A 24,790-nucleotide genomic window follows, 5' to 3' on the forward strand; every position below is an offset into this window, starting at 1 on the left:
ATATCATTTGCTAATGTTTTATTTAAAATTATTTATCTCTATCTTTTAAGGAAAAGTGTTCGTAACTTTTTGTGTTATATATTTTGTAGTGGGTTTTGGTAATAAGTCTCAGGATACAAAATCAATGTACAGAACTCTGTTGCATTTCTCTACACCAATAATGAAGTAGCAGAAAGAGAAATTAAGAAAACAGCCCTATTTAGAATTGCACCCAGAATAATGAGATACCATGAATAAACCTAACCAAAGAGGTAAAAGACCTGTACTCTGAAAACTATAAAACACTGATGAAAGAAATTGAATAAGACACAAAGAAATGGAAAGACATTCATTCCATGCTCATGGATTGGAAAAACAAATATTGTTACAATGTCTATACTACCCAAAGCAATCTGCACATTTATTGTAATCCCTATAAAAATAACAGCAGGATTTTTCACAGAACTAGAACAAAGAATCCTGAAGTTTGTATGGAACCACAAAAAGACCCCAAACAGCCAACGCAATCTTGAAAAAGGAAAGCAAAGCTGGAGGCATCACAATTCCAGACTTCAAGTTATACTACAAAGCTGTAGTAATGAACCGTATGATACTGGCACAAAAATAGACACATAGATCAATGGAACAGAATGTAAACCCAGAAACAGGACCACTTTCTTTTTTTTTAAATAAATTTATTTTTTATTGGTATTCAATTTACCAACATACAGAATAACACCCAGTGCTCATCCCGTCAAATGCCCCCCTCAGTGCCCATCACCCATTCACCCCCACCCCCTGCCCTCCTCCCCTTCCACACCCCCTAGTTCATTTCCCAGAGTTAGGAGTCTTTATGTTCTGTCTCCCTTTCTGATATTTCCTACCCATTTCTTCTCCCTTATATTCCCTTTCACTATTATTTATATTCCCCAAATGAATGAGAACATACAATGTTTGTCCTTCTCCGATTGACTTACTTCACTCAGCATAATACCCTCCAGTTCCATCCACGTCGAAGCAAATGGTGGGTATTTGTCGTTTCTAATGGCTGAGGAATATTCCATTGTATACATAAACCACATCTTCTTTATCCATTCATCTTTCAATGGACACCGAGGCTTCTTCCACAGTTTGGCTATTGTGGACATTGCTGCTAGAAACATCGGGGTGCAGGTGTCCCGGCGTCTCATTGCATCTGTATCTTTGGGGTAAATCCCCAACAGTGCAATTGCTGGGTCGTAGGGCGGGTCTATTTTTAACTCTTTGAGGAACCTCCACACAGTTTTCCAGAGTGGCTGCACCAGTTCACATTCCCACCAACAGTGTAAGAGGGTTCCCTTTTCTCCGCATCCTCTCCAACATTTGTGGTTTCCTGCCTTGTTAATTCTCCCCATTCTCACTGGTGTGAGGTGGTATCTCATTGTGGTTTGGATTTGTATTTCCCTGATGGCAAGTGATGCAGAGCATTTTCTCATGTGCATGTTGGCCATGTCTATGTCTTCCTCTGGGAGATTTCTCTTCATGTCTTTTGCCCATTTCATGATTGGATTGTTTGTTTCTTTGGTGTTGAGTTCTTTATAGATCTTGGAAATTAGCCCTTTATCTGATACATCATTTGCAAATATCTTCTCCCATTCTGTAGGTTGTCTTTGAGTTTTGTTGACTGTATCCTTTGCTGTGCAAAAGCTTCTTATCTTGATGAAGTCCCAATAGTTCATTTTTGCTTTTGTTTCTTTTGCCTTCGTGGATGTATCTTGCAAGAAGTTACTGTGGCTGAGTTCAAAAAGGGTGTTGCCTGTGTTCTCCTCTAGGATTTTGATGGAATCTTGTCTCACATTTAGATCTTTCATCCATTTTGAGTTTATCTTTGTGTATGGTGAAAGAGAGTGGTCTAGTTTCATTCTTCTGCATGTGGATGTCCAATTTTCCCAGCACCATTTATTGAAGAGACTGTCTTTCTTCCAATGGATAGTCTTTCCTCCTTTATCGAATATTAGTTGACCATAAAGTTCAGGGTCCACTTCTGGGTTCTCTATTCTGTTCCATTGATCTATTTGACAGGACCACTTTCTTATACCATACACAAAAATAAATTCAAAATGGATTAAGGACCTAAAGGTGAGACAGGAAACCATTAAAACTCTAGAAGAGAACAGTAACTTCTTTGACATCAGCTGTTACAACATTTTTCTAATTACGTCTCCTGAAACAAAAGCAAAACAGACTATTGGGACTACATCAAAATAAAAATCTTCTGCACAGTGAAGAAAACAACAAAAATGAAAGGCAATCAGTGGAATGGAAGATATTTGCAAAGATGTATCCAATAAATGGTTAATATCCAAAATATATAAAGAACTTGACAAATCAACACCAAAAAAGCAAAAATCTAGTTTAAAAATGGGCAGAAGACATGAACAGACATTTCTCTAAGGAAGACAGGCAGATGGCCACCAGGTAGGTGAAAAGATGCTCAACATCAGTGATCATCAGGGAAATGAAAATGAAAACTGCAATGAGATATCACCTCACACCTGTCAGAGTGGCTAAAGTCAAGAACACAAAAAACAACAGGGGTTGGTGAGGATGTGGAGAAAAAGGAACACTTGTGCACTGTTGGTGGGAATGCAAACCGGCACAGCCACTGTAGAAAAGAGTATGAAAGGTCCTCAAAAAGTTAAAAATAGAACTACCTTATGATCTAGCAATCATACTAATGGGTATTTACCCAAAGAATACAAGAACACTAATTCAAAAGAATAGCTGCACCCCTATGTTTATAGAAGCACTATTTACAATAGCCAAGATGGCAGTAGCCCAAGTGTCCATCGATTGATGAATGGTTAAAGAAGAGGTGATATATACATATATACCAGAATATTCTTCAGCCATAAAAAAGAATGAAATCTTGCCATTTGCAATGACATGGATGGAACTAGAGAGTATAATGCTAAGTGAATAAGTCAGAGAAAAACAAATGTCATATGATTTCACTCATATGTGGAATTTAAGAAACAAAACAAGAAAAGGGGGAAAATGAGAGAGGGAGAGACAAATCAAGAAACAGACTTTTAACTATAGAGAACAGATGGTTACGGAGGGGAGGGATTGGGGGATGGGTGAAATAGGTGATGAGGATTAAGAAGTGTACTTGTCGTGATGAGCGCAGGGTGACATATGGAAGCGTTAAATTACTATACTGTATGCCTGAAACTACTATTCCACTGTATGTTAATTGGAATTAAAATAAAAACTTTAAAAAATTTTAAATTAAAAAATTACATGAGAGTGGCATAAAAATAAATAAAAATAGATTGCAGGTGGATTAAAGAACTAGATTTATTTTATTTTTTAGATTTTATTTATTTATTTATTTATTTATTTATTTATTTATTTATTCATGAGAGACACACAGAGAGAGGCAGAGACATAGGCAGAGGGAGAAGCAGGCTCCCTGTGGAGAGCCTGAAGTGGAACTCAATCCCAGGACCCCCTGGATTATGACCTGAGCCAAAGGCAGACACCCAACCACTGAGCCACCCAGGGGCCCAAAGAACTAGATTTGAAACATAAAACAGTAAAAATAATGAGGAAATATGGGAGAGTATTTGTATAATCTCAATTTCGGGGAGACCTAGCCTATAGCAAGACCAGAAGCCCAGGAGCCATAAAAGAAAAATCTGGTGAGTTCAACAACATAAAAATTAGAAGCTCGGCCTAGCAAACAATGGTAATCAAACTCATTACAAGACAGATGAGAAATTAATATCTTTAAAATACAAAGAACTGTGGGGGTGCCTGGGTGGTTCAGTTGGTTAAATGTCTGCCTTTGGCTCAGGTCATGATCCCAGGGCCCTGGGATAAAGCCTGCTTCTCCTTCTTCCTTTGCCTGGCCCTCCCTCTGCTTGTGCTCTTTCTCTGTCAAATAAATAAATCTTAAAAAGAAATACAAAGAATTCAGAAAACAAACTGCAAAAGAAAAATGGACAAAGGATATGAATAATTAGTTCACATATTAAGAACTTCATATAGCTGATAGATGTATAAAAAGATGTTCAACTCTACTAGACCAGGAAAAATGCAAATTACACTAGTAATGACATCTCATTTTCTTCATCAAACTGATGACAATTTATAGATTTATTGATTTATAAGACTGATAACATCCAACTCTGGCTGAAAGATACAGAAACAGAAAGTCCTCAGCATTGCTGGCCAGAGTTCGTCTGCTACAATTCTTAAAACAGTTCATTCAGTTGGTGAATCAATTAAAACTAAACCTGCACATTACCTTTTGATTCAGCAGAGTCACTTTTGAAGATCTAGCATATGGAAAGAAAAACTCCAATAATTAAAGGACAGTTGTATGAGGAAATATATTGTATCATTTTTTGGCAGACCACTCTATCAAAAAAGAAACAAACCTGAAAAGAATCTGAAGGTTTCTTAAATAAGAAAATGGATGAATAAGTTATGGAATATTATGTACTTCTACACAAGAATTAATTACATGTGGATGTATTGACCTGGACTAACAGAAGCATGTTCTCGTGTAATGACATACTAGCTAAAATTTATAGAGCACTTACAATGTGCTTAACCATTGACATATGATACCTTCATTAAACATCATTGCTAGGGTACTCTCTCAGGATGTGTCTGCATCCCCCTTCCTGGGGTATCCTGGATTTGGTCTTTCTCTGCTCCGTTTTATCTGACTTGTGTTCCAGAAATTATTGTCCATTGGTGACTTCCTCATCTGTTCTCTTTGCTGTTTTAATTTTACATCCCCCACCACCACCTCTTAAAAATTGTGTATACAGTGATGATCTTTGGAACAGCAGGAGGCAAATGTGTTTGCGTGGTCTACTCTCTTTAATTTCATGTTATTAAACAAGAAATAGGGGAAAAACTACCCTGCATATGCATGCATTGATTTATATAGATTGGTGTGAGGGTGTTGGAAGGCATGAAAGGGTGCACACAAGAGTTAACATTTGATTTGGCACCTCAGCAATATATTTTCCATGAATGGGAAGCTCCAATGATTTTCTAAATAACATTATTTTTATTTCACTTTGCAATTGTGGATATGACCTGGATTAAAAAGGTACTGTATCCATTATTGACATATTACTTTGTTGGTTTAGAATTATTTCCTCACAAGAAAGACAAAACCCAGTAACTGCCAAACATATCATCTTAATTAATTAAGGCCTCCAAGCCAAAGAAAGTGTTTTAAAACTCCAACATCCAGGAGTAACTCTTATTGTTTCAGGGTTTTTTTTTTTTTTTGGTTTGTTTGGTTTTTTGTTTTGTTTTTGTTTCAGAATTTAAGAGTAATATTTCTCAATTTTCTATTTTAAATTTTACAAAGATCTATAGAGAAAAAAGATCTAAAGGAAAAAGAAGTTACATTTAAGAACAATTCTGTGACATGTTCTGAGAGCATAAGGAGATTTAAAAACTACCTTAGTCTTTTTAATATGTACGCATTTGTAAAATTATTTTCTTTGCTTTCCTGGAGTATGCTCATTAAAAGTCACTGGAACAGCATGTTCCATTATCAGTGCACTAAACCACAGGATTAACGAATATTCTAGCAAAAGCAATCACATTTATTAATGTCCCCATGGAAATGTGGTCGAAAACAATAAACTTAACTATAATAATTTGGTATCCATTTTTCAAATAAATTAATTCCTCTATCTATTGTTTCTGGTATATTTTAAACTTCCTGATAACAAGGGGGTGGGGAAGGGGGAAATATTTTAATTTTAATTTTAAATTAAATTTTAATTTTAATTTAATTTTAATTTTAAACAGGATAACTTTGGAAAAAAAGAATAAACCCAAAGGAGTGCAAACAATTAATTTGCATTACTCCGCAACTCATGATTCTGACAAAACCACATGCAAAGAGTTAATGAGCTGGATTGACTCCACTGGTAACCACATTCTGCAGTCAGAGGGGAGGGCAGGAATTTAAGACCAAGATGATTGCCTGGCAAGGTGGGCAGGGGCACAGGGAGACAGATGGCAGAGGAAGGGGAATGTTTTTTTCCATTCATTCACCAAATATAATTAAATACCTCCTTTTTACCAATGTTAGGTGCTTTTCAAAAATGATCTCATTTAATCCTCTCACTAAGCCTTAGTGATGAAGAAATCAGATGAGAGAGACCAACAGAGAGAGAAGGAGAGAGAGAAAGAGGGAAACTTCAACAAAGTCACAGCTAATAAGGGGAGAGCAGAATTCCCAGTGAGTACAGAGCCATGCGACTTTCAAAGCCAGTGCTCTTCCTGTCACACCGTGTGTAGACTGTTGTCTACACCAGAAATTATTTGCTTAATCTCCGTGAGAATAAGCTCCTTGAGAATCTGTGTGTCCCTCATCACCCTTGAGAGATTCCTGTTGAGAGCAGGGCACTTGCCCTGTTCTATTCATTTTCCCATTTGCTGCAACTTGCTAAGGATTTTTTCCTTTCACTTCAGGCTCTGGTACCCCTTCTTACGTTCATCATTGCTGATCTCTTGCTTCTACTCCATCCCTCAAATCCATTTTCCATCCAACAGCCAGAGTGATCTTTTAAAATGTTCATCAGAGCATCTTGATATCAGAATAAAATCCATAAGCCTTACCAGAGACCTCCACAGCCCTATTATGGCCACTGCCCACATCTGCCCTAAGGCCTCCACCCTGGCTCTTGTGCTCCAGCCACACAGGCTTTCTCTCTGTTTTTCATCACTTTGAACTCTGTTCTTATCACAACTGCTTCTTTTGGTCTCTATTTTCTCTATCCTAGAGATAGACGTGCACAAAGCACCACACGAGAGGATGTTTATTGCAGCATTTTTTGATAAGACAACCACTGAAAATAACCTCATGTTCTGTGTCAGTAGGCGGGACCTATACACGATGATGTATAACCTCTGTGCTTTGGGATATTATGCCGCAGTTAAAAACACTGAGATGGGAATGTGAGTTGATACAACATCTGTGGAAAGCAATCTGGCAATATTTTTCAAAATTAGCAATTCAGATACCATTTGCACAATTTCCCTTTTGGAAATTCATTTCATCCTACAGATGTGTTTCCACACATGGAAAGTGACATAGGTACAAAGTTCTTTCTTGTACCTATTACTGGTTGTAATAGTAAGTACTGAAAACAATCCAACACCCAATCAACACCCAATCAACAGGAGCTGATTAATTTATGGTATAGCCATATGATGGAATAATATTGCAGCACAGAGAAAAGAATGAAGATACTCTCTGTGTATCCACATGGAAAGGCATGTTCGTGGGGTCCCTGGGTGGCTCAGTCAGTGAAGCATGGGACTCGGTTTTGGCTCAGGTCATAATCTCCATAATGAAATCAAGCCCTTTGTAGGGCTCTGTGCTGAGCATGGAGCCTGAGTAACATTCTCTCCCTCTGCCCCCACCACCACCACTCTCATGTGTGCTCTCCTTTTTTTTTTTTTTTTTTTAAGATTTTATTTATTCATGAAAGACACAGAGAGAGGCAGAGACATAGGTCGAGGAAGAAGCAGGCTCCCTGTGAGGACCTTGAGGCAGGACTCATTGGAGGATCCCGAGATCATGACCTGAGCCAATGACAGACGCTCAACCACTGAGCCACCCAGGTGCTCTTGCACTCTCATTCTTTTTTTTTTTTTTTAAGATTTTATTCATTTATTCATGAGAGACAGAGAGACAGAGAGAGAGAGAGAGAGAGAGAGGCGGAGACACAGGCAGAGTGAGAAGCAGGCTCCATGCAGGGAGCCCAACGTGGGACTTGATTCCGGATTTCCAGGATCATACCCTGGGCCAAAGGAGGCACCAAACCGCTGAGCCATCCAGGCTGCCCCTTGCACTCTCATTCTTAAAAAAAAAAAAAAAAAAAAAAGGCACTTCAAGATGCAGAACAGTGTATAGAATGTGCATGAAATGGGAGTATAACAGGAGGGAAATAAGAATCTATATTCATATTTGCTTGAAATGCATGAAGAATAACTAGTTATAATACAGAACTGAGAAAAGTGGTTATTTATGAAACTAGTATGGGAATAGCATAGATAAAGGATGAGAATGGGAACTTCATTATACATCTTTTTGTACTTTTGAGCATTAACTGTGCAAACATACTACCTCTCCATCTGGGTGGTACAGTCAGTTAAGCGACTGACTCAGTTTCAGCTCAGGTCCTGATTTCAGGGTGGGCAGATCAAGTCCTGGATCCCACTTCCTGCTCAGAGTGGAGCCTGCTTAAGACTCTTTGTGACCCCCACCCCCACCTGTGCGCACACTCTTTTCTTTTCTTTTTTCTTTCTTTCTTTCTTTCTTTCTTTCTTTCTTTCTTTCTTTCTTTCTTTCTTTCTCTTTCTTTCTTTCTTTCTAAATCAATCAATCAATCAATCTTAAAAAAAAGAAAAAAGAAAAGGAAGCTTGAAACCAGGAGTGGGCTGGCCAAGGACTTCCCCTTTAGCTGTATGATTCAGTTGTTATTGTTTTCTGGGAAAAGTGTAGTATGTATTACTTGTTCATTTGTTATAAATAAAAGAATAAAAAAGATTTCTGAGGTGGAGTAGTGCTAGGTGATGACAGATCAGTGCAGGCTCTGTGAGTAGGTGACAGCAGTGGAGTGAAGGTGAAGTTAAGGTTAAGGAGGTACAAAAAGGGCAACCCCGGTGGTTCAGCGGTTTAGCGTCACCTTTGGCCCAGGGCGCGATCCTGGAGACCCAGGATCGAGTCCCGCGTTGGGCTCCCTGCATGGAGCCTGTTTCTCCCTCTGCCTCTCTCTCTCTCACTCTAATAAATAAATAAAAAGCTTTAAAAAAAGGGGGGGAGGGGTACAAGAAATGTTCAGCCAAGCTGTTACCTAGAAGTACATAGATGCTAAAAGCCCATATAATACTGGGAGCTGGGGTAGAGCACCATGGGGTGTTCTGAAGGCTATGAAGAATGAAGAGAACCAAGGGTTCAATGTTTTAATCGAGAGGTAGTTCCATGACTTCCCTGAGGGCATTGTGAAGGTTCTAGAGCTCTATAACACAAGTCTCCAAGGAGAGAGAGTTTTATTTGATGGAAGAGAAATAGTTGAGGCCTCTGCCGTCTAATACAATGGCCATTGGCCACATGTGGCTATTGCACACTTGAAATGAGGTTAGTGCAACTGAGAAAATGAGATTATTTTAATTGATTTAAATTTAAGTAGCTACATGTTTATTCATGTTTATCATATTGAACAGCACAGATCTGGACTGAAGCTTGTATGAGGCACTGACTGGTTCTAGTGGTTTGGGAGATAAAAGAATAAGTGGCCTCCATTAGAAATGCCCAAAGTGGTGCAGTGACCTTGCAGAGCCTGGATCTTACTGATACAGGAAGAGGAAAAAATTGCTCTTCAGAAAGGCTGACTATATAGGAGGGTAAAGGGTATTTATAGGAACAAGGACCTAACATTTCTATCATCGCATAAAGGTCCTTTGGACAATGCTGGTCAAGCCATATGTTGTTGTTGAGCCCTATGGCTAGTCCAAAATGAGACGTGGTGCGAGTGTAAACACACAGTGGATTACAAAGAGTCTAAAAAGAAGAATGTAAGATATTAATAAATTTTAATATTGATTAAATGATGAAATGATAATGCTTTGGATATATTCTGTTAAATAAAAATATTGTTTCAAGCAATTACAACTGTTTCCATATTTTTTAATGTAGCTCCTAGAAAATAAATGTTAAGTTACATATATAGCTTGAATTATATTTCTTTTTTTTTTAATTTTTTATTTATTTATGATAGTCACAGAGAGAGAGAGAGAGAGAGAGAGAGAGGCAGAGACACAGGCAGAGGGAGAAGCAGGCTCCATGCACCGGGAGCCCGATGTGGGATTGGATCCCGGGTCTCCAGGATCGCACCCCGGGGCCAAAGGCAGGCGCCAAACCGCTGCGCCACCCAGGGATCCCTTGAATTATATTTCTATTGGACAGAGTTGATCTAAAAAGTGCAGGGGATCAGGTCGGAGCAGGGCTGAGGCTTTGGGTACATTTTGGTCCCAAGTGGTATCTGATCTGATCTTGGTTTGATAGGGAGGGATCCTATGAGATCTGTGGAGGGGATGGTGTCTCTGCATAGCATGGGCCTGAGTATAGGCGTTGCAGGGTGAGGTCAAGGGCCTTCTTTATAGGGCCAGTTCAGGACTTTCCCAGATGCTTTTCTTCATCTTTTCTTCATCTGGTAAAGTATACCACTTTAGGGTGCCTGGGTGGCTCAAGCATCTGCCTTTGGCTCAGGTCATGATCCTAGGGTCCTAGGATCAAGTCCTGCATCAGGCTCCCTACTCACCAGGGAGTCCACTTCTCCTTCTATCCCTGCCCGTTGTTTGTGCTCACACTGCCTCTCAAATATATAAATACAATCTTTAAAAAATAAAAATAAAATAAAATGTACACCACTTTGATCTTAACTTGGCTGATAATACCTCAATGTTTTACTTCTTTATATAAATAGTCCAAAATGATGGGATATGTAAAAGGGGATTCATTGCAATAGTGTTTAATTTTTTAAAAAGTTTGCAAAGGAGGTGCCTAAGTGGCTCAGTCAGTAAGGTGTCCGACTCTTGAGATCATCTCAGGGGCTTGATCTCAGGGTTGTGAGTTCAAGCCCTATGTTCAAGCTCCATGCCCAGCATGGAGCCTACTTAAAAGGAACCAGGTAGAAAAAGAACTTAAATGTCCATTAATAGAGTGTTTAAATAATTGAAGAGTATATTTGAAACAGAACTTCTTTTTCTTTTTTTTTTAACAGAATTTAAAATAATTATGTAATTTCAATTTCAGGCAGCTACTAAAAATAATAAGACAGAAATAAGACAGATCTATAGATACAAAGAAGGATCTCCAAGATATATTAAGTTAAAAAAAAGAAGCAAAATCATGATGTAATGAACAGCATGGTGACGTAGTTAATGATACTGTATTGTATTGTATATTTGAAAGTAGGTAGGAGAGTTGTTCTTGACAGTTTTCACCAAAGGAAAAAAAAACCTGTAACTATGTATGATGGATGTTAACTGGACTTATTTTTGTGATTATTTGCAATATATACAAAATTAAATCCTTATGTTGTACACCTGAAACTAATTTGTCAATCATGTTTCAAAAAACTTAAAATAAAGGGCAGCCTGGGTGGCTCAGCAGTTTAGAGCCACCTGCAGCCTAGGGCGTGATCCTGGAGACCCGGATGGAGTCCCACGTCAGGCTCCCTGCATGGAGCCTGCTTCTCCCTCTGCCTGTGTCTCTGCCTCTCTGTCTTTCTGTTTCTCATGAATAAATAAATAAAATCTGTAACAAAAAAAAATCTTAAATAAAGAAAAGCAAAGTGAGAACATCATATATAACACACTGCTGCTTCTGTGGGAGGAAAACTCAATATATTTGCTCATTTATATGCTTGTAAATGTACAGACTTGTTTTCTGAAGGGTGTATAAGAAATCAATAGTAAGGGTAGCTGTCAAGGAGGGGAATTGTGTATTGTGGGGAGAAGGGAGACTTCCTTTCACTATGCATATTTTGTAGCTTTACATTTTGTATATACATTTTATCCATATATAAAAATATAAATTTGCATATATATCATGTAAATAATATAAATAATATATAAATATATAAATATATAAAAATATAATATATAATTTACATAATATATCTATATAAATATATAATTTATAATTTATATAATATATTTATAGATATATTTTATATTTTTATTATATATATTTTATTTATTATATTTATTTTATTATATATACAGATATTGCTAGTTCAATAAAACTAAATAAAACATCTAATGACTTCTGTTGAAGTACAGAATTTCCTCTCATCACAACCCTGTAGACCTTCTTTTGTGTACACTTCACACTATTACTCTTCTCTGGTGCTGCAATGCTCTTTTTATCTCCCTAGAGAGTCAGAGTTATCCTCTTTCTAGTTAACAATGGAAGAGAAAAACTTGTGTATTTATTTATTTGACTGTCAAGTACAGTATCTGGATTTATCAGTTTTTAGGTTTTAAGGATTTTTATTTCCCCCCCTCTATTTTGTCTCTTTCTTCATACTTAATCATTTATTATTTAGTTAATTAAAGTTTTTTTTTAAAAATCACTTACATTGAAAAATTAAAGTTCTCTTATTCTTTCTCTTATTCTTTGACTTTCTTTTGAAATACACATTTAAATTAAATAGAAATGGAAAAAACCAAAACATCTGATGCAATGTGCCCCCTCTAGTGGTTAAAGAAAACAAACTATTCTTTTTTTTTTTTTTTTTTTTTTTTTAATGATAGTCACACACACAGAGAGAGAGGCAGAGACATAGGCAGAGGGAGAAGCAGGCTCCATGCACCAGGAGCCCGACGTGGGATTGGATCCCAGGTCTCTAGGATCGCGCCCTGGGCCAAAGGCAGGTGCCAAACCGCTGTGCCACCCAGGGTTCCCGAAAACAAACTATTCTTTCGCCAACCCCTCATTTCCTCAAAAATCAAAGACTTAAAGGAAAGGAGGGAAACTGAGTGGGGAAAAATTAGAGAGGAAGACAAACCATGAGAGACTCCTAACTCTGGGAAAAAAAACAAAGACTTGCAGAAGGGGAGGTGGGTGGAGAGCTGGGGTAACTGGATGACAGGCATTAAGGAGGGCACATGTTAGGATGAGCACTGGATGTTATATACTATATGTTGGCAAATGGAATTTAAATAAAATATAAAAAATAATAAAATAAAAAATCTGAGTGAAAACTCTAAGTGCTAATGTAAAAAATAAAAAAGTGGTGAGAAACATAAACAAAGTAGGAGTCTTAGTCCCTGCAGGCTGCTATAACAAAAACACCAGAGATTGGGTGGCTGAAACAAAAATCATTTATTTCTCATAGTTCTGGAGGCTGGGAAGCAAAATCATGATGCTGGCAGATTTGGTGTCTGGTGAAAACTTGTTTCCTAGTTCGTAAATAGTTATCTTCTCACTATGTCCTCATATGGCAAAAGGGGCAAGAGAGATCTCTGGGGCCTCTTTTATAAGGGCACTAATCCCATACCTGAGGGCTTCACCCTCATGACCTAATCACCTCCCAAAGGCCCCATTTCCTGATACCATCACACTGAGAGACAGGATTTCAACACATGAATTTTGCTGTGGGTCGGGGGGCACAAACATTCAGCCCATTACAACAGATATATTTCGCAAGCCAGAAACAAATAGTAACTAACAAAGAGAATGGTTGAAAACATGTTTAATTTCCTTTAATATCCAATTTTCTGAAGCCAAATACACAGATAGAATGTGATTTTCCAAGTCTAGATTTACGCATGGATAACTGGATTGTAAGTAAAGAACTAAACTGACCATGGCTTTAATTTGCCCATGAAAGAAACAAAGGATGCATCCAAAGTAAATAGCCTTTGGAATTGGTAAATGAAAGAATGCTTGATTTTAGTAAATGATCTAAGAACAAAATTCATAGACATTTTTAAGAGTGTGACAGAGAGTTTTGCAATGTTCTTCATTTGCAAAGTGTCCTTGGGCTTGATCACGGTAAACCAGGACCACTTTGAAGAGGTTGGGAAGCTTATGGAAAGTTGGCATGTGATCTTCTGAAAGCACTTTTTTTCCAAGAGGGAGTTCAGCACAGAGTGGGATGAGTTGTGGCCATCTTGATGAGAGTGACCAACCATTCTACCCAGGTCAGTGGTAGGAAAATAGAATATGTGTTGAGTACTTTTCAAGGAAGAACATGCAATTCCCATGCCTGTTGCCCTTGGACTCTAGGATATTAACATGTCACATTTTCTTGAATTTGCCACCTGTGAAAGTGGCTCTTGCAAAGAGATGTGACCCTTAAATATGACTTTGTCCCTGGGCTAGCCCTTCCCCTTCCTTGGCTCTTACTATTTCTGAAGTTGACTATTCTTTAATGTTTCATGATGAAAAGAAACTCTAGTGCAGGAAGGGATGGAAGAGATGAAGCAGCTATTGTACCTCATTTTCTTCTTGGACCTCAGATACAGAGGTTTCAAATTTCAGGTTACATTGTCATTGTTGGTCTGGGCAGGGCTCCTCTTGTCATTGATTTATTCATTAAATAATTTATTATCTTCTCTTCCCTTATCTGCTTCCTTTTAAGGATAACCCCAAAGGCAACCATAACAATGTGTTTAATGTGCATTGGCATATTTCTTATAAAATGTATATTGCTCTGTGTACATGTATTTTTTGAAAAGATTTATTTGTATGTTCATCAAGGACACAGAGAGACTCTGAGGCAGAGACATAGGCAGATGGAGAAGCAGGATCCCCACAGGGAACCGGATGTGAGACTTGATCCTGGATTCTAGATTCCGGGATCACACCCTGAGCCCAAGGCAGACACTCAACTGCCGAGCTACCCAGGTGTCCCTGTACATGCATTTTCAATTGAATTGTACTGTACTATATAGTAATTATAGTACTCATTCTGTTTCTTTTCTTTCAGCATATGTCTCTCAGATCTCTTTATATTGCCATGTGTACTTCTAATCCATTATTTTTAATTGTTGCATAATACTCCTGGTGCGTATCTAATTCTCTGCTATCACAAATAATGCTGTCTTCTAATGAACCTGAGTGAGAATATCTTTGAAATATATACTCAGGGAGGAAATTTCTGTGCTATAGATTATAAGTGTATTTGATTTGACTATAACTCTACATTGTTCTCCAGAATGGATGAACCAATGCATTCATCGTATCAGAGGGCAAAAAAGTGTTCGCAAATTCTTAGTAGCAACTCCCATCAAAAGGTAGAACCTATTTCACTCCCACTTGAATCTGATTTGACCTTGTGATTTGCTTTCATGGAAGGCGGCAGAAAATGGTTGAGTTCTGAGCCTAGACCTCAAGATATCCTACAATTCCTGTTGTTGATCTGGGAGCCCTTCTACCATCATGTCTTCAGGCTCAGGCTAGCCTGCTAGAGGATGAGAACATGTGAAAGAGGACCCAGGTGGGTCCACCTTAGCTGAAGCCACCTTAGCTGAAGCCCCAGACATCTGAGTTGAGAACAGTTGGACCAGACTTGGCTACGCAGCAGAGCCCAGTGCAAATTGAGAACCCATAGAATTATTAGCTAAGCAAAATGGTTGTTGTTTTAAGCCACTAAGTTTTAGATGTTTTGTTATGCACTTAATTGATAGGTGAAAAAAAAAAAAAGACAAGTGGTAACTCCTCATCACAGGGCATGATATGTCTCACATCCCCACCAACACTTGGCATCATCCAGCTTTCTAATTTTTGCCTATCCTATGATTTAAAATCATATCTTATTTCATTTGGATTTCTTTAGGATTACTAATAAAATTGAATATTTCTTTATATGTTTGGTGGACTTTGGACTTCCTTTTCTTAAATTGCTGTTCATGTCCTTTGCCCATTTTTCTTGTGAAGTTGCAATTTTTTCTTGATGATTTGTGGTTCTTGCATATTGTAGATATTAATACCTTTTCATATTTACATACTACAAATATCTTCTATCATGGAATCTCTTATTTTTTCCATGATAGCCTTTGTTGAATCCAATTCTTTAATTTTTTATGCAATCAAATGCATCAACTTTTTTATTTTTTAAAGTAAGCTCCATGTCTAACATGTGGTTTGAATGTGATCATAACTCTGAGACTGAGAGTTATGTGATCTACTGTGAGCCAGCCAGGCACCCCTTCTAAAATTTTTTTTGAGTAATATCTATACCCAACATGGGACTCAAACTTATAACCCAGAGATCAGGAGTCACATGCTTTACCAACTAAGCTAGCCAGGTGCCCCTAAAATGCAACTTTTTGTTTTATGGTCTGTGCTTGTGAAATTTTTTTAGGAAATGCTTCCCAACTAACTACGGTCACAAAGACACCCTACTAAAATTTTTGCCATCAGTTTTAGAGTTCTTCCTTAGACAATTAGATTCTTCATTCATCTTGAAACCTTGAAATCATCTTGCTAATTTGGAAGGTGAAAGGGGACTTTTGCACCACAGTCCCATGAACCTACTTTGGCATGTGGTGTTAGGTAGGTACCAGGTTTTCTTTTTCTTCTTAGTGAGTCATTTTCCCCACCGTCATCTGCTGGATAATTAATTCATCCTTTCCCATGGATTTCTGGTGACACTTTTGTTGTACATTAACTTCCCTTGTGCAAATGGGTTTATGTGTGAGATCTCTCTTCTATTCCATTGGCCAATTTGTCAATTCTTGTGCTATTATAACACTGTTTTTTGTTTGTTTTGTCTTTACTATGATAGGTTTGATAGTTTTTTATGTTATAGGCATTCTGCTGTATGCTTTATTTCAGATATTCACTTAATCCTCTCAGAAATCAGCAAAATTAAAAAAAAAGAAATCAGCAAAATTTATTATTATCTCTGTTTTACACTTAATGAAATAGAGGCCCAGAAGATGTAATATTATTGCTCAAATTTCATGTGATATTAAGTGTTGGAGTTAGGATTTAAAGTAGTTAATCTGGCCCTTTCACGAAGATGGCGCTGAAGGCGAAGAAGGAAGCCCCTGCCCCTCCCAAAGCCAAAGCCAAAGCCAAAGCCAAAGCCAAAGCAAAGGCTTTGAAAGCTAAGAAAGCGGTGCTGAAAGGTGTGCACAGTCACACACAAAAAAAGAAGATCCGTACATCACCTATATTCCGATGACCCAAAACCCTGCATCTCCAAAGGCAGCCCATATATCCTCGAAAGAGCACCCCCAGGAGAAACAAGCTTAATCACTACGCCATCATCAAGTTCCCTCTGACTACTGAGTCAGCCATGAAGAAAATAGAAGACAACACACCTTTATTCATTGTGGATGTCAAGGCCAATAAGCACCAGATCAAACAGGCTGTGAAGAAGCTCTATGACACTGATGTGGCCAAGGTCAACACCTTGATCAGGCCTGATGGAGAGAAGAAAGCATGTGTTCGACTGGCTCCTGACTATGATGCTTTGGATGTTACCAACAAAATTGGGATCATTTAAACTGAGTCCAGCCAGCTATAAATCTAAAAAAAATTTTTTTCACCATAAAAAAAAATAAAGTAGTTAATCTGGCTAGAGAGCCTGTGTGTTCTATTCTACAACAAGCCCAGCTTATCAGCTTCTGGTCTGGTTGTTCTTTAAACTCTCTGAAGAGTACTGGTCAGTTGGGAAAGGGGAGAAAATCATCACCCCAGTCTCTTGGAAAACACCAGCATGGTCCCAGTTTTAATTGCCTCACTTTTCTCACTCAAAGGCTGTCATCTTTCCCAAATAACAAGACTAGTAGTACCAGTGGTCAAAGTTTTAAAAATCCATATTCTCAGCTGGATTTAGGTCACATGTGTGGTATTTTTAAAAATAGATCTGCAGGTGCTGGGAGTGATGCAGTGTTTTCTAATTATAATATATGCAATTTAGCATAACAGTGAGAAAAAGAAAAAGTAAGAGAGCCCAGGTACTCTCAATATAGAAGACAACAACACTATTGTTACCCACCCCCTTCCTTCTTTTCAGTGGAAGACAGATTTTTTCAGATAATGCGTGCCATAATCAGCCAAGTGCTCCATAAGCCAATCATGATCATCTGTCTTTCTCTCCTTGCCATCAGATAGATAAGGCACGGGCATCAATCCACTTATGGCCAATGAACATAAAGGGAAAGTCTACCGAAGTGGCTTCTAGGAATTTTTCCCTCCGTCCTAAAGAAAGAGATATACAAGTTTTCAGGAGGAAGGAACACTTCTTCTGGTGTGGTGTTGGGAGCTGTGGTAGCTATTTTGTGACTTTTGAGGGGAATTAGCCAGAAAGGCAGGCAGATCCACTGAGGATGGCAGAGCAGAGAGACGGAAAGAACTGGGTCCTTGATGAGACTGAGCTGCTAAATTAACAAATCCTGCAGCAGTCTTCTCTCTGAGCTTCTTAATGGTGAAATAAAATTTCCTTTCAGTTTAAGCTATACAAGTGAGGAGGCTTCTGTCAATTGCAACTAAAGGTATTTTATCCACACACCCTAAGGGGGTGAATGTATGAATCTTCAAATATCCTTTGTGAATTTGTGTCAAAAATGTGAGTGACCTATATGTGAGCTAAACATATCCACTTCCACTGCTCTGGTTAGGATTTTGCACTGGGAATAGGGAAGTGAAAAGTTATGTTGTACCACAGTTCCCACATCCCTGCCCTTCTATCCCTTCCTTTCTCATCTGCCTGGAGCTTACTGATTAGTAGACAAGACAGAAAAATGGCAGCAGAGTAGGTGAGGACCTATCCTGGACTGTGTAATACAATAAACAGCCCAAAGGAGTGAGGGACCAACTTATTTGGGATGCATAGCCAGAAAGAGGATTGCAGGATGGGGCGGGGGGGGTGGGGGGGGGTGGTTGGGCAAGAAGCAGGTTGTGGCAGGAGTGGGCTGAGGGTGTCAAAGGAGGAGCCTGGAGTTGGGTCTTGTATTTTGCATAAGAACTAGTCAGGGGAGGGGGCTGGGAGGGAAAGTATTCCAAATTGAGAGAAGGTGTGAGTTAGGGGCAGAGAAAAGAAACGACAGCCTAATGGGGGAACTGGAAACTTGGTGTGGCTGGAGCACAGGGGAATCAGACCAGGAGAGGCAGACAAGGAGACTGAAAAGAAGGCCTTTTCCCCATCCCCTTAAAAAGTATGAAAGGAGTCTCTCTCTCTTTTTTTAATTTTTATTTTATTTTATTTATTTATTTATTTATTTTTGGTCTCTCTTTTTTAAATGTGTAATAATATATGTGCCCAAATTAGAGAAGTATGAAAAAATTTCTTCATGAGTAGCTAATGTATGCAGATATAGAAAAAAATTCATATGAGAATTTTAGAAATGGGTCTTTGGAATTACTGTTTTATTGGAGTGTCTGCTCTACTAGCTCACGTTTGGGGTTTTTTTTTTTTTTTTAAACATTCATTTAAATGATATATTTGAAGCTGAAAGTGCTGTCACAGGATAGGCGTTTGCCTTTGCATCTCCCACACAAATCTTGACGATGGGGCCTTTTGGGGTCAACGTGGCGGAGTTTTACTGCGCAGGAGCATCTAGTCTGTTTACAGCTTTGGCAGGTGATATCCTCCACCCGGTAAGGGTTATAAGACTTCTGGCAAGTTCTGCAGAACTGCTTGAAATAAACCTTGTTGGTGCCCTGCACGCACCACACGTAGGCACTTTCCCATCGGATGTGTAATAATATATGTGCCCAAATTAGAGAAGTATGAAAAAATTTCTTCATGAGTAGCTAATGTATGCAGATATAGAAAAAAATTCATATGAGAATTTTAGAAATGGGTCTTTGGAATTACTGTTTTATTGGAAAGTATTAAAAATGTTATTATTTGGGACCAACCTGAGTAGTTTAGCACTGCCTTCAGCCCGGGGCCTGATCCTGGAGACCTGGGATCAAGTCCCGCATCGGGCTCCCTGCATGGAGCCTGCTTCTCTCTCTGCCTGTGTCTCTGCCTCTCTCTCTCTCTCTCTCTCTGTGTCTCTCATGAATAATAAAATAAAATCCTAAAAAAAATGTTATTTGTCTCCGTTCACTTGTTGAATAAACAATATATTCAAATAGACCAAAGAGTATATAGTAAAAAGTGTTTCCTCCCACCCCTGATCTCCAGAATTTTAAATTTCCTTCCTCAGGGGCAATTACAGTGGCCAGTTTTTAAAGAAATATATTGTATATATGCATAAACACACATTACATCTTGTATTAGTTGTCTACTGCTGTGTAACAACCCCAAGACTTAGTGGCTTAAAACAGTAAACGTTTATTATCCCACATGTTCTTTGGTCAGGCATCCAGTGGCTTAGCTGGGCCTCTGGCTCAGTGTCTCTTGCAAAATTGTGGTTGAGCTGCCTGCTGGGGCTGTAGTCATCTCATAGCTCTGCTTAGGGAGGATCTGCTTTTAAGCTCACTCAAGGGGTAGTCAGCAGGATTTAGTTTCTCACAGGCTGTTGGGCTGATGGCCTCATGCCTTCATTAGTTTTTGGCCTGAGGCCCCCCTCAGTTTCTTGTTATGTGGCCTTCTGCATTGGGCACTTTGCAGCCTGATGGCTGGCTTCATCAGAGCAAATAGACAAGAAAAGCCAGAAAAGTCAAGGAAGACAAGAAGCAGAAGCTGTTTTTTTTTTTTTAAGATTTATTTGTTTATTTATTTGAGAGGGATAGAGACAGAGAGAGAGCACATGAGTGGGGAAAGGGCAGAGGAAGAGGGAAAGGGAGAGAATCTCAAGTAGACTCCATTGAGCATGGAGCTCCATGCAGAGCTCCATCTCATGACCCTGAGATTAAGACCTGAGCTGAAATCATGAGTTGGACACTTAACTTACTGAGCCACCCAGGCACCCCCCAATTTTTTTTATAACCAAGCCTCAGAAGCGACATCCTCTCACTTTTGCTGTCCATTAGAAGTATGTCACTAGGTTGAACCCAGTCTCAAGGGAAGGGAACTACTTAGGGCATGGTTACTGGGGGTTGGAAATCATTGGGGTCAACTTAGAAGATACTTAGCACACATATGTATACTATATTTCTATCTATAGATGCCTCTTTTTTTTTAAAGCACAAAAATGTTTCCCACCTTGTTTTTGTCATACAACAGTATATCTTGTATCTTGGAACAATTTCCAAGTCAGTTCATAAAGACTGCTTATTTTTCTAGCAAAGGCATGGGATTTCAGGCCTGACTCCATACTGAGATCTTTTTAGATGTGCCATGCCTTTATTAAACAGTCCTTTATTGATGGGCAGTTAGGGTATCTTTGATCTTTTGCTACACATCTTCTTTACCAGTTTAAGAATGCATCTGGAAGGTAAATTCCTATAAATGGAATTGCTGGGTCAAAGGGTATACACACACACATTATGATAACTGTGGCCAAACTGCCATTCAAGGGAGGTTGCACCTATTTATTTTCTAATTCCAAACTATGAAAATTGTCTACTTCTCCACAGCTTCTTGAGGCATTCCCCCCCGCCCCCAACACACACATTTTAATGAAAGAGGAAAAAAGAAATCCTAGAAGAAAAGCTAAAAAAGAAAAGCTAATGAACAGGACAAATTGGAGTCACTGGTTTTTATTAAATGAAAATGGAACAAGGCTCTGCTATAAATTTCTGGGTTTACCAGGGTATTCTCTTAGTACATTATGCATAAAAGGGCAGGGGCCCCTGGTTTAGGTGTCAGTGTCCTTGATAATCTGTTCTGGCTCCTGTCACTATAACCTTAGGTAATGTCCTCCTCTAAGGTTGTGTGGATTTCTAAAACCACTCAACAGATAGCTTATCAGATTCAAACTTCACCTGGAGGACATGACATTAATAACTATCAAACCAAGTATACACTGAATAACGATTTAACCTCTAGAACTGTTTAACAATGGAACAATCTAACTTAATGAAAGAAGCATTTCTCTGTAAAAATACATACATGAGAACTGACTGTAGAAAGGAGGAGAATTATATCTGGGCTCTAAGACTTCTTCGACCCCAACTTTCTCTGTCTCTAAGATTCCAAAGACAGCAAGCATGAGGATACTCAAGAGAGCCAATTTTTCTGCTGATCCTCGCATGATAGTAGGTATACTTTTAGGCCCATAAATTGAGAATATGCATGATGATAAAGAGCTGTTGTGAGTTCAAGAATGCTTTGATAATGTATGTAACAGCATTATGCACCATCCCCCAAAGCTGGAAGCAATCCAAATATCCCTCAGTAGGTGAACGAATGAACAAATTGTAGTCTAGACATAGAATGGAATATTATTCAGCCTTGAGAAGGAAGTTCTGATACATGCTACATCACAGATGAACCTTGAAGACACTAAGTGAAATAAGCCTGTCACAAAAGGACCAATGGTATAAGACTTCACTCATGTGAGGTACCCAGAATAGTCAAATTTATAGACAGAAATACAATGGTGGTTTCCTGGGGTGGGGGGAGGGGAGATTGTGGAGTTATTGTTTAATGGGTATAGAGTTTCAGTTTGGGAAGATGAAAAAGTTCTGAAGAAGGATGGTGGTGACACTTTGCCCAACATGAATGTACTTAATGCCACCAAACTGTACACTTAAAAATGGTTAAAATGGCAAATCTTATGTGTATTTGACCATAGTAAAATAAATTGTGTCTTATCAATTACAGCAGCATCTCCAAACATTTGAAAAATAATTGTATATGTATCTGACACCTATTATTCACATGCTTTACAGTTAGCCTTGGCTCACACATCCCCCTCCCCACAATCTTCATTCATCCCAAGGTAAGCCTCTGGGAGCCATTTGTACTATGTGGCACTATTTTCCTTAGCACAGTTGACTAGATCACAAATGAGCAGTTGACCCGAGCTGAACTATTTAGAAACTTATTCCTGTGATTTTGGAATTTGGTTTCAGGAACTTTTGCGGGTCTCTATACAGAGATAAAACTGAGAGATATGTGGTTGGGAGCCATAAGGCGATTTATTGGTTTTCTTCCATGTTTATTTATTATTTATTCAACAAATATATATTGTTTGCCTACTCTGTGCCAGGTATGGAAATAGGTGCTGGGATTCAGCCCTGACCCTGCCTTCCTAGAAAAATAGAGCAGGACTGACTGTGAAGATACTATCTCTAATATTTAGTGGACTGTTCTCCCCTAGATAAACAACACAGTATTCCATGATTTTATCACATTTAACTTCCCTTTCTAAATTATTTTTTAGCACTTTTTTTTTTTTTTTAAAAGCAACAGCACTGGCACAATTGCTCAATGAAAGCTTGGTGGACAACAGGATATTAGAACAATTTTTCATGGTAGCAACAAATACGGCAAGTGCACCAACATCGTCACAGAGGTTCTGTATGTGTTCATGGGATACCTACAAAGGATGATGGGTGTTTTTGTTTACTGGCTGCAGCAGCGCCGCCAGGTGGCAAAACAGTAGAGGATGTTTGCTGTCACTTGAGCCTGCTTATGTGGAAGTGACACAATTCTTGAAAATTGTTTTTAAATTGGAGATGAGAGGAGAGCTGCATTACTTAAAAATTTGTACACGAAGGGAGATGTTTAAGTCCTCCCAAATAGAAAAATTTGCATTTTCTTAAAATGAGACATTTTGTAAGGTCCTCATTCTGATCTCTGTGCAGCTTCTAGTTAACTCCTGGGAATTTGCCCCAGAGGTGAAGCTTGAGATTGAGAAAAACATGCCCCAAAGTTTTCTAGCATCCTTCATGAGGTCTCCCCTTTCTTCCTCTGCAGTGCCAATCTTCTGAGCTACCCTAAACTGCCTCTGATACAGATTTCATTCATTAACAAATACTGAGTACTTGCTTGGTGCTTACTTTGTTCTAGGCACTGCAGATACAGCAGTAAATAAATCAGACTAACATTTCAGTCTCCATTTATGACACTCTTATTGTGACACATTTGTTTCCTTTATGCCCTATAAGTCTTTGACAATAGGGACCCGTCTTATCCTTTTTTCACTGGAACCACATATCCCTGAATTCCCCAGTAATAATTTCAGAACTCAATTTGTTCAGCATGGGCCATTCCTGTGTCAATTTTCTGATGGAATCAAAGCTGTGCCTGCCAGCTAGTGACAAAATACAGCAGCAGAAAGTTTTAGATCCTTTGGTGGACTGAATAATAGCCCTCCAAAGATGTCCACATCCTAATCACCAAAACCCACAAATATGTTAACTTAGATGGCAAATGGACTTGTAGACAGGAAAGGCTCTTGAGGCAGGGAGATTATCCTGGATTGTCATGGTGGGCCTAGAGTAATCACAAGGGGCCTTATGAGAAGGAGATAGTAGAGTTGGAAAGAGGATATAAAGATGGAAGGAGAGGTGAGAGAGAGGACGCTGTGCTGCTGACTTTGAAGATGGAGAAGGGGACCATGAATCAGGGAACATAGGTGAACTCTAGAAGCTGGAAAAAGCAAGGAAAGGGATTCTCCTCTAGGGCCTCCAGATGAACACAGGCCTGCTGGCACATCTGAGACTCTGACCTCCAGAACTATAATACATGTGTGTTGCTATAAGCCACTAACTTTGGGGTAATTTGTAATGTCAGCAACAGGAAGCTAACATAGATTTCTACTCGTCCTCCCTCTCATTTGCCCTCCCGACTCCCCATTCTCCCTGATGCGGAGCAGGGCATTTCTGTTTTGTTCCTTTATTTTCCCAAATCATCGAGATGTCCTGGTTTTTCTCCACACAAGCCTGGAAGTGTTTCTCTAGCCATCTTGTCTGACCATCAGCATTCTTCGGCATATCTTCAGAGTCCCCAACTTTCCTATGAGAATTTAAAATTCTGTATTTTCAGTTCCATGGTTAGCTAAAAATTAAATATATAATTCAACTCACAATCCCAAAGTCAGCCTTATCCTGATAAGAACACTAAAAGCATTCTTATTAAAGTCAGGAATGAGACAAGGATATCCATAGGTACCACTCTTACCTAATGTCATTCCGGAGGTCTAGCTGTTATTACACAAGAGAAAAACAAAAGATGGGGGGTGAGGAGGGACAAGAGGAGGTAAATTTGCAATCCTTTGCAAACGATATGACTGTATACCTGGAAGGCTAAGAGGGAAAAAATGGAAAAACTATACAAATAATAAAGGAATTCAGCAAAGCGGCTGACACATTAATGTACAGTAATCGATATATAAACAACAAATATTCAAGATGTATATAAATAACGGGAAAACAATCTAGGTACCAATGGAAAAGATAAAATAAATAAGAATA

General features: G+C 38.7%; 1 pseudogene; it reads left to right on the top strand.

Annotated features, from left to right (window-relative positions):
* Positions 1–16,547: 16,547 nt before the first annotated feature.
* LOC112934963 (large ribosomal subunit protein uL23 pseudogene) lies at positions 16,548–17,036 on the top strand (annotated as a pseudogene).
* Positions 17,037–24,790: the final 7,754 nt, after the last annotated feature.

Source organism: Vulpes vulpes, chromosome 11 (assembly GCF_048418805.1).
Source record: "Vulpes vulpes isolate BD-2025 chromosome 11, VulVul3, whole genome shotgun sequence".
Taxonomy (NCBI): domain Eukaryota; kingdom Metazoa; phylum Chordata; class Mammalia; order Carnivora; family Canidae; genus Vulpes; species Vulpes vulpes.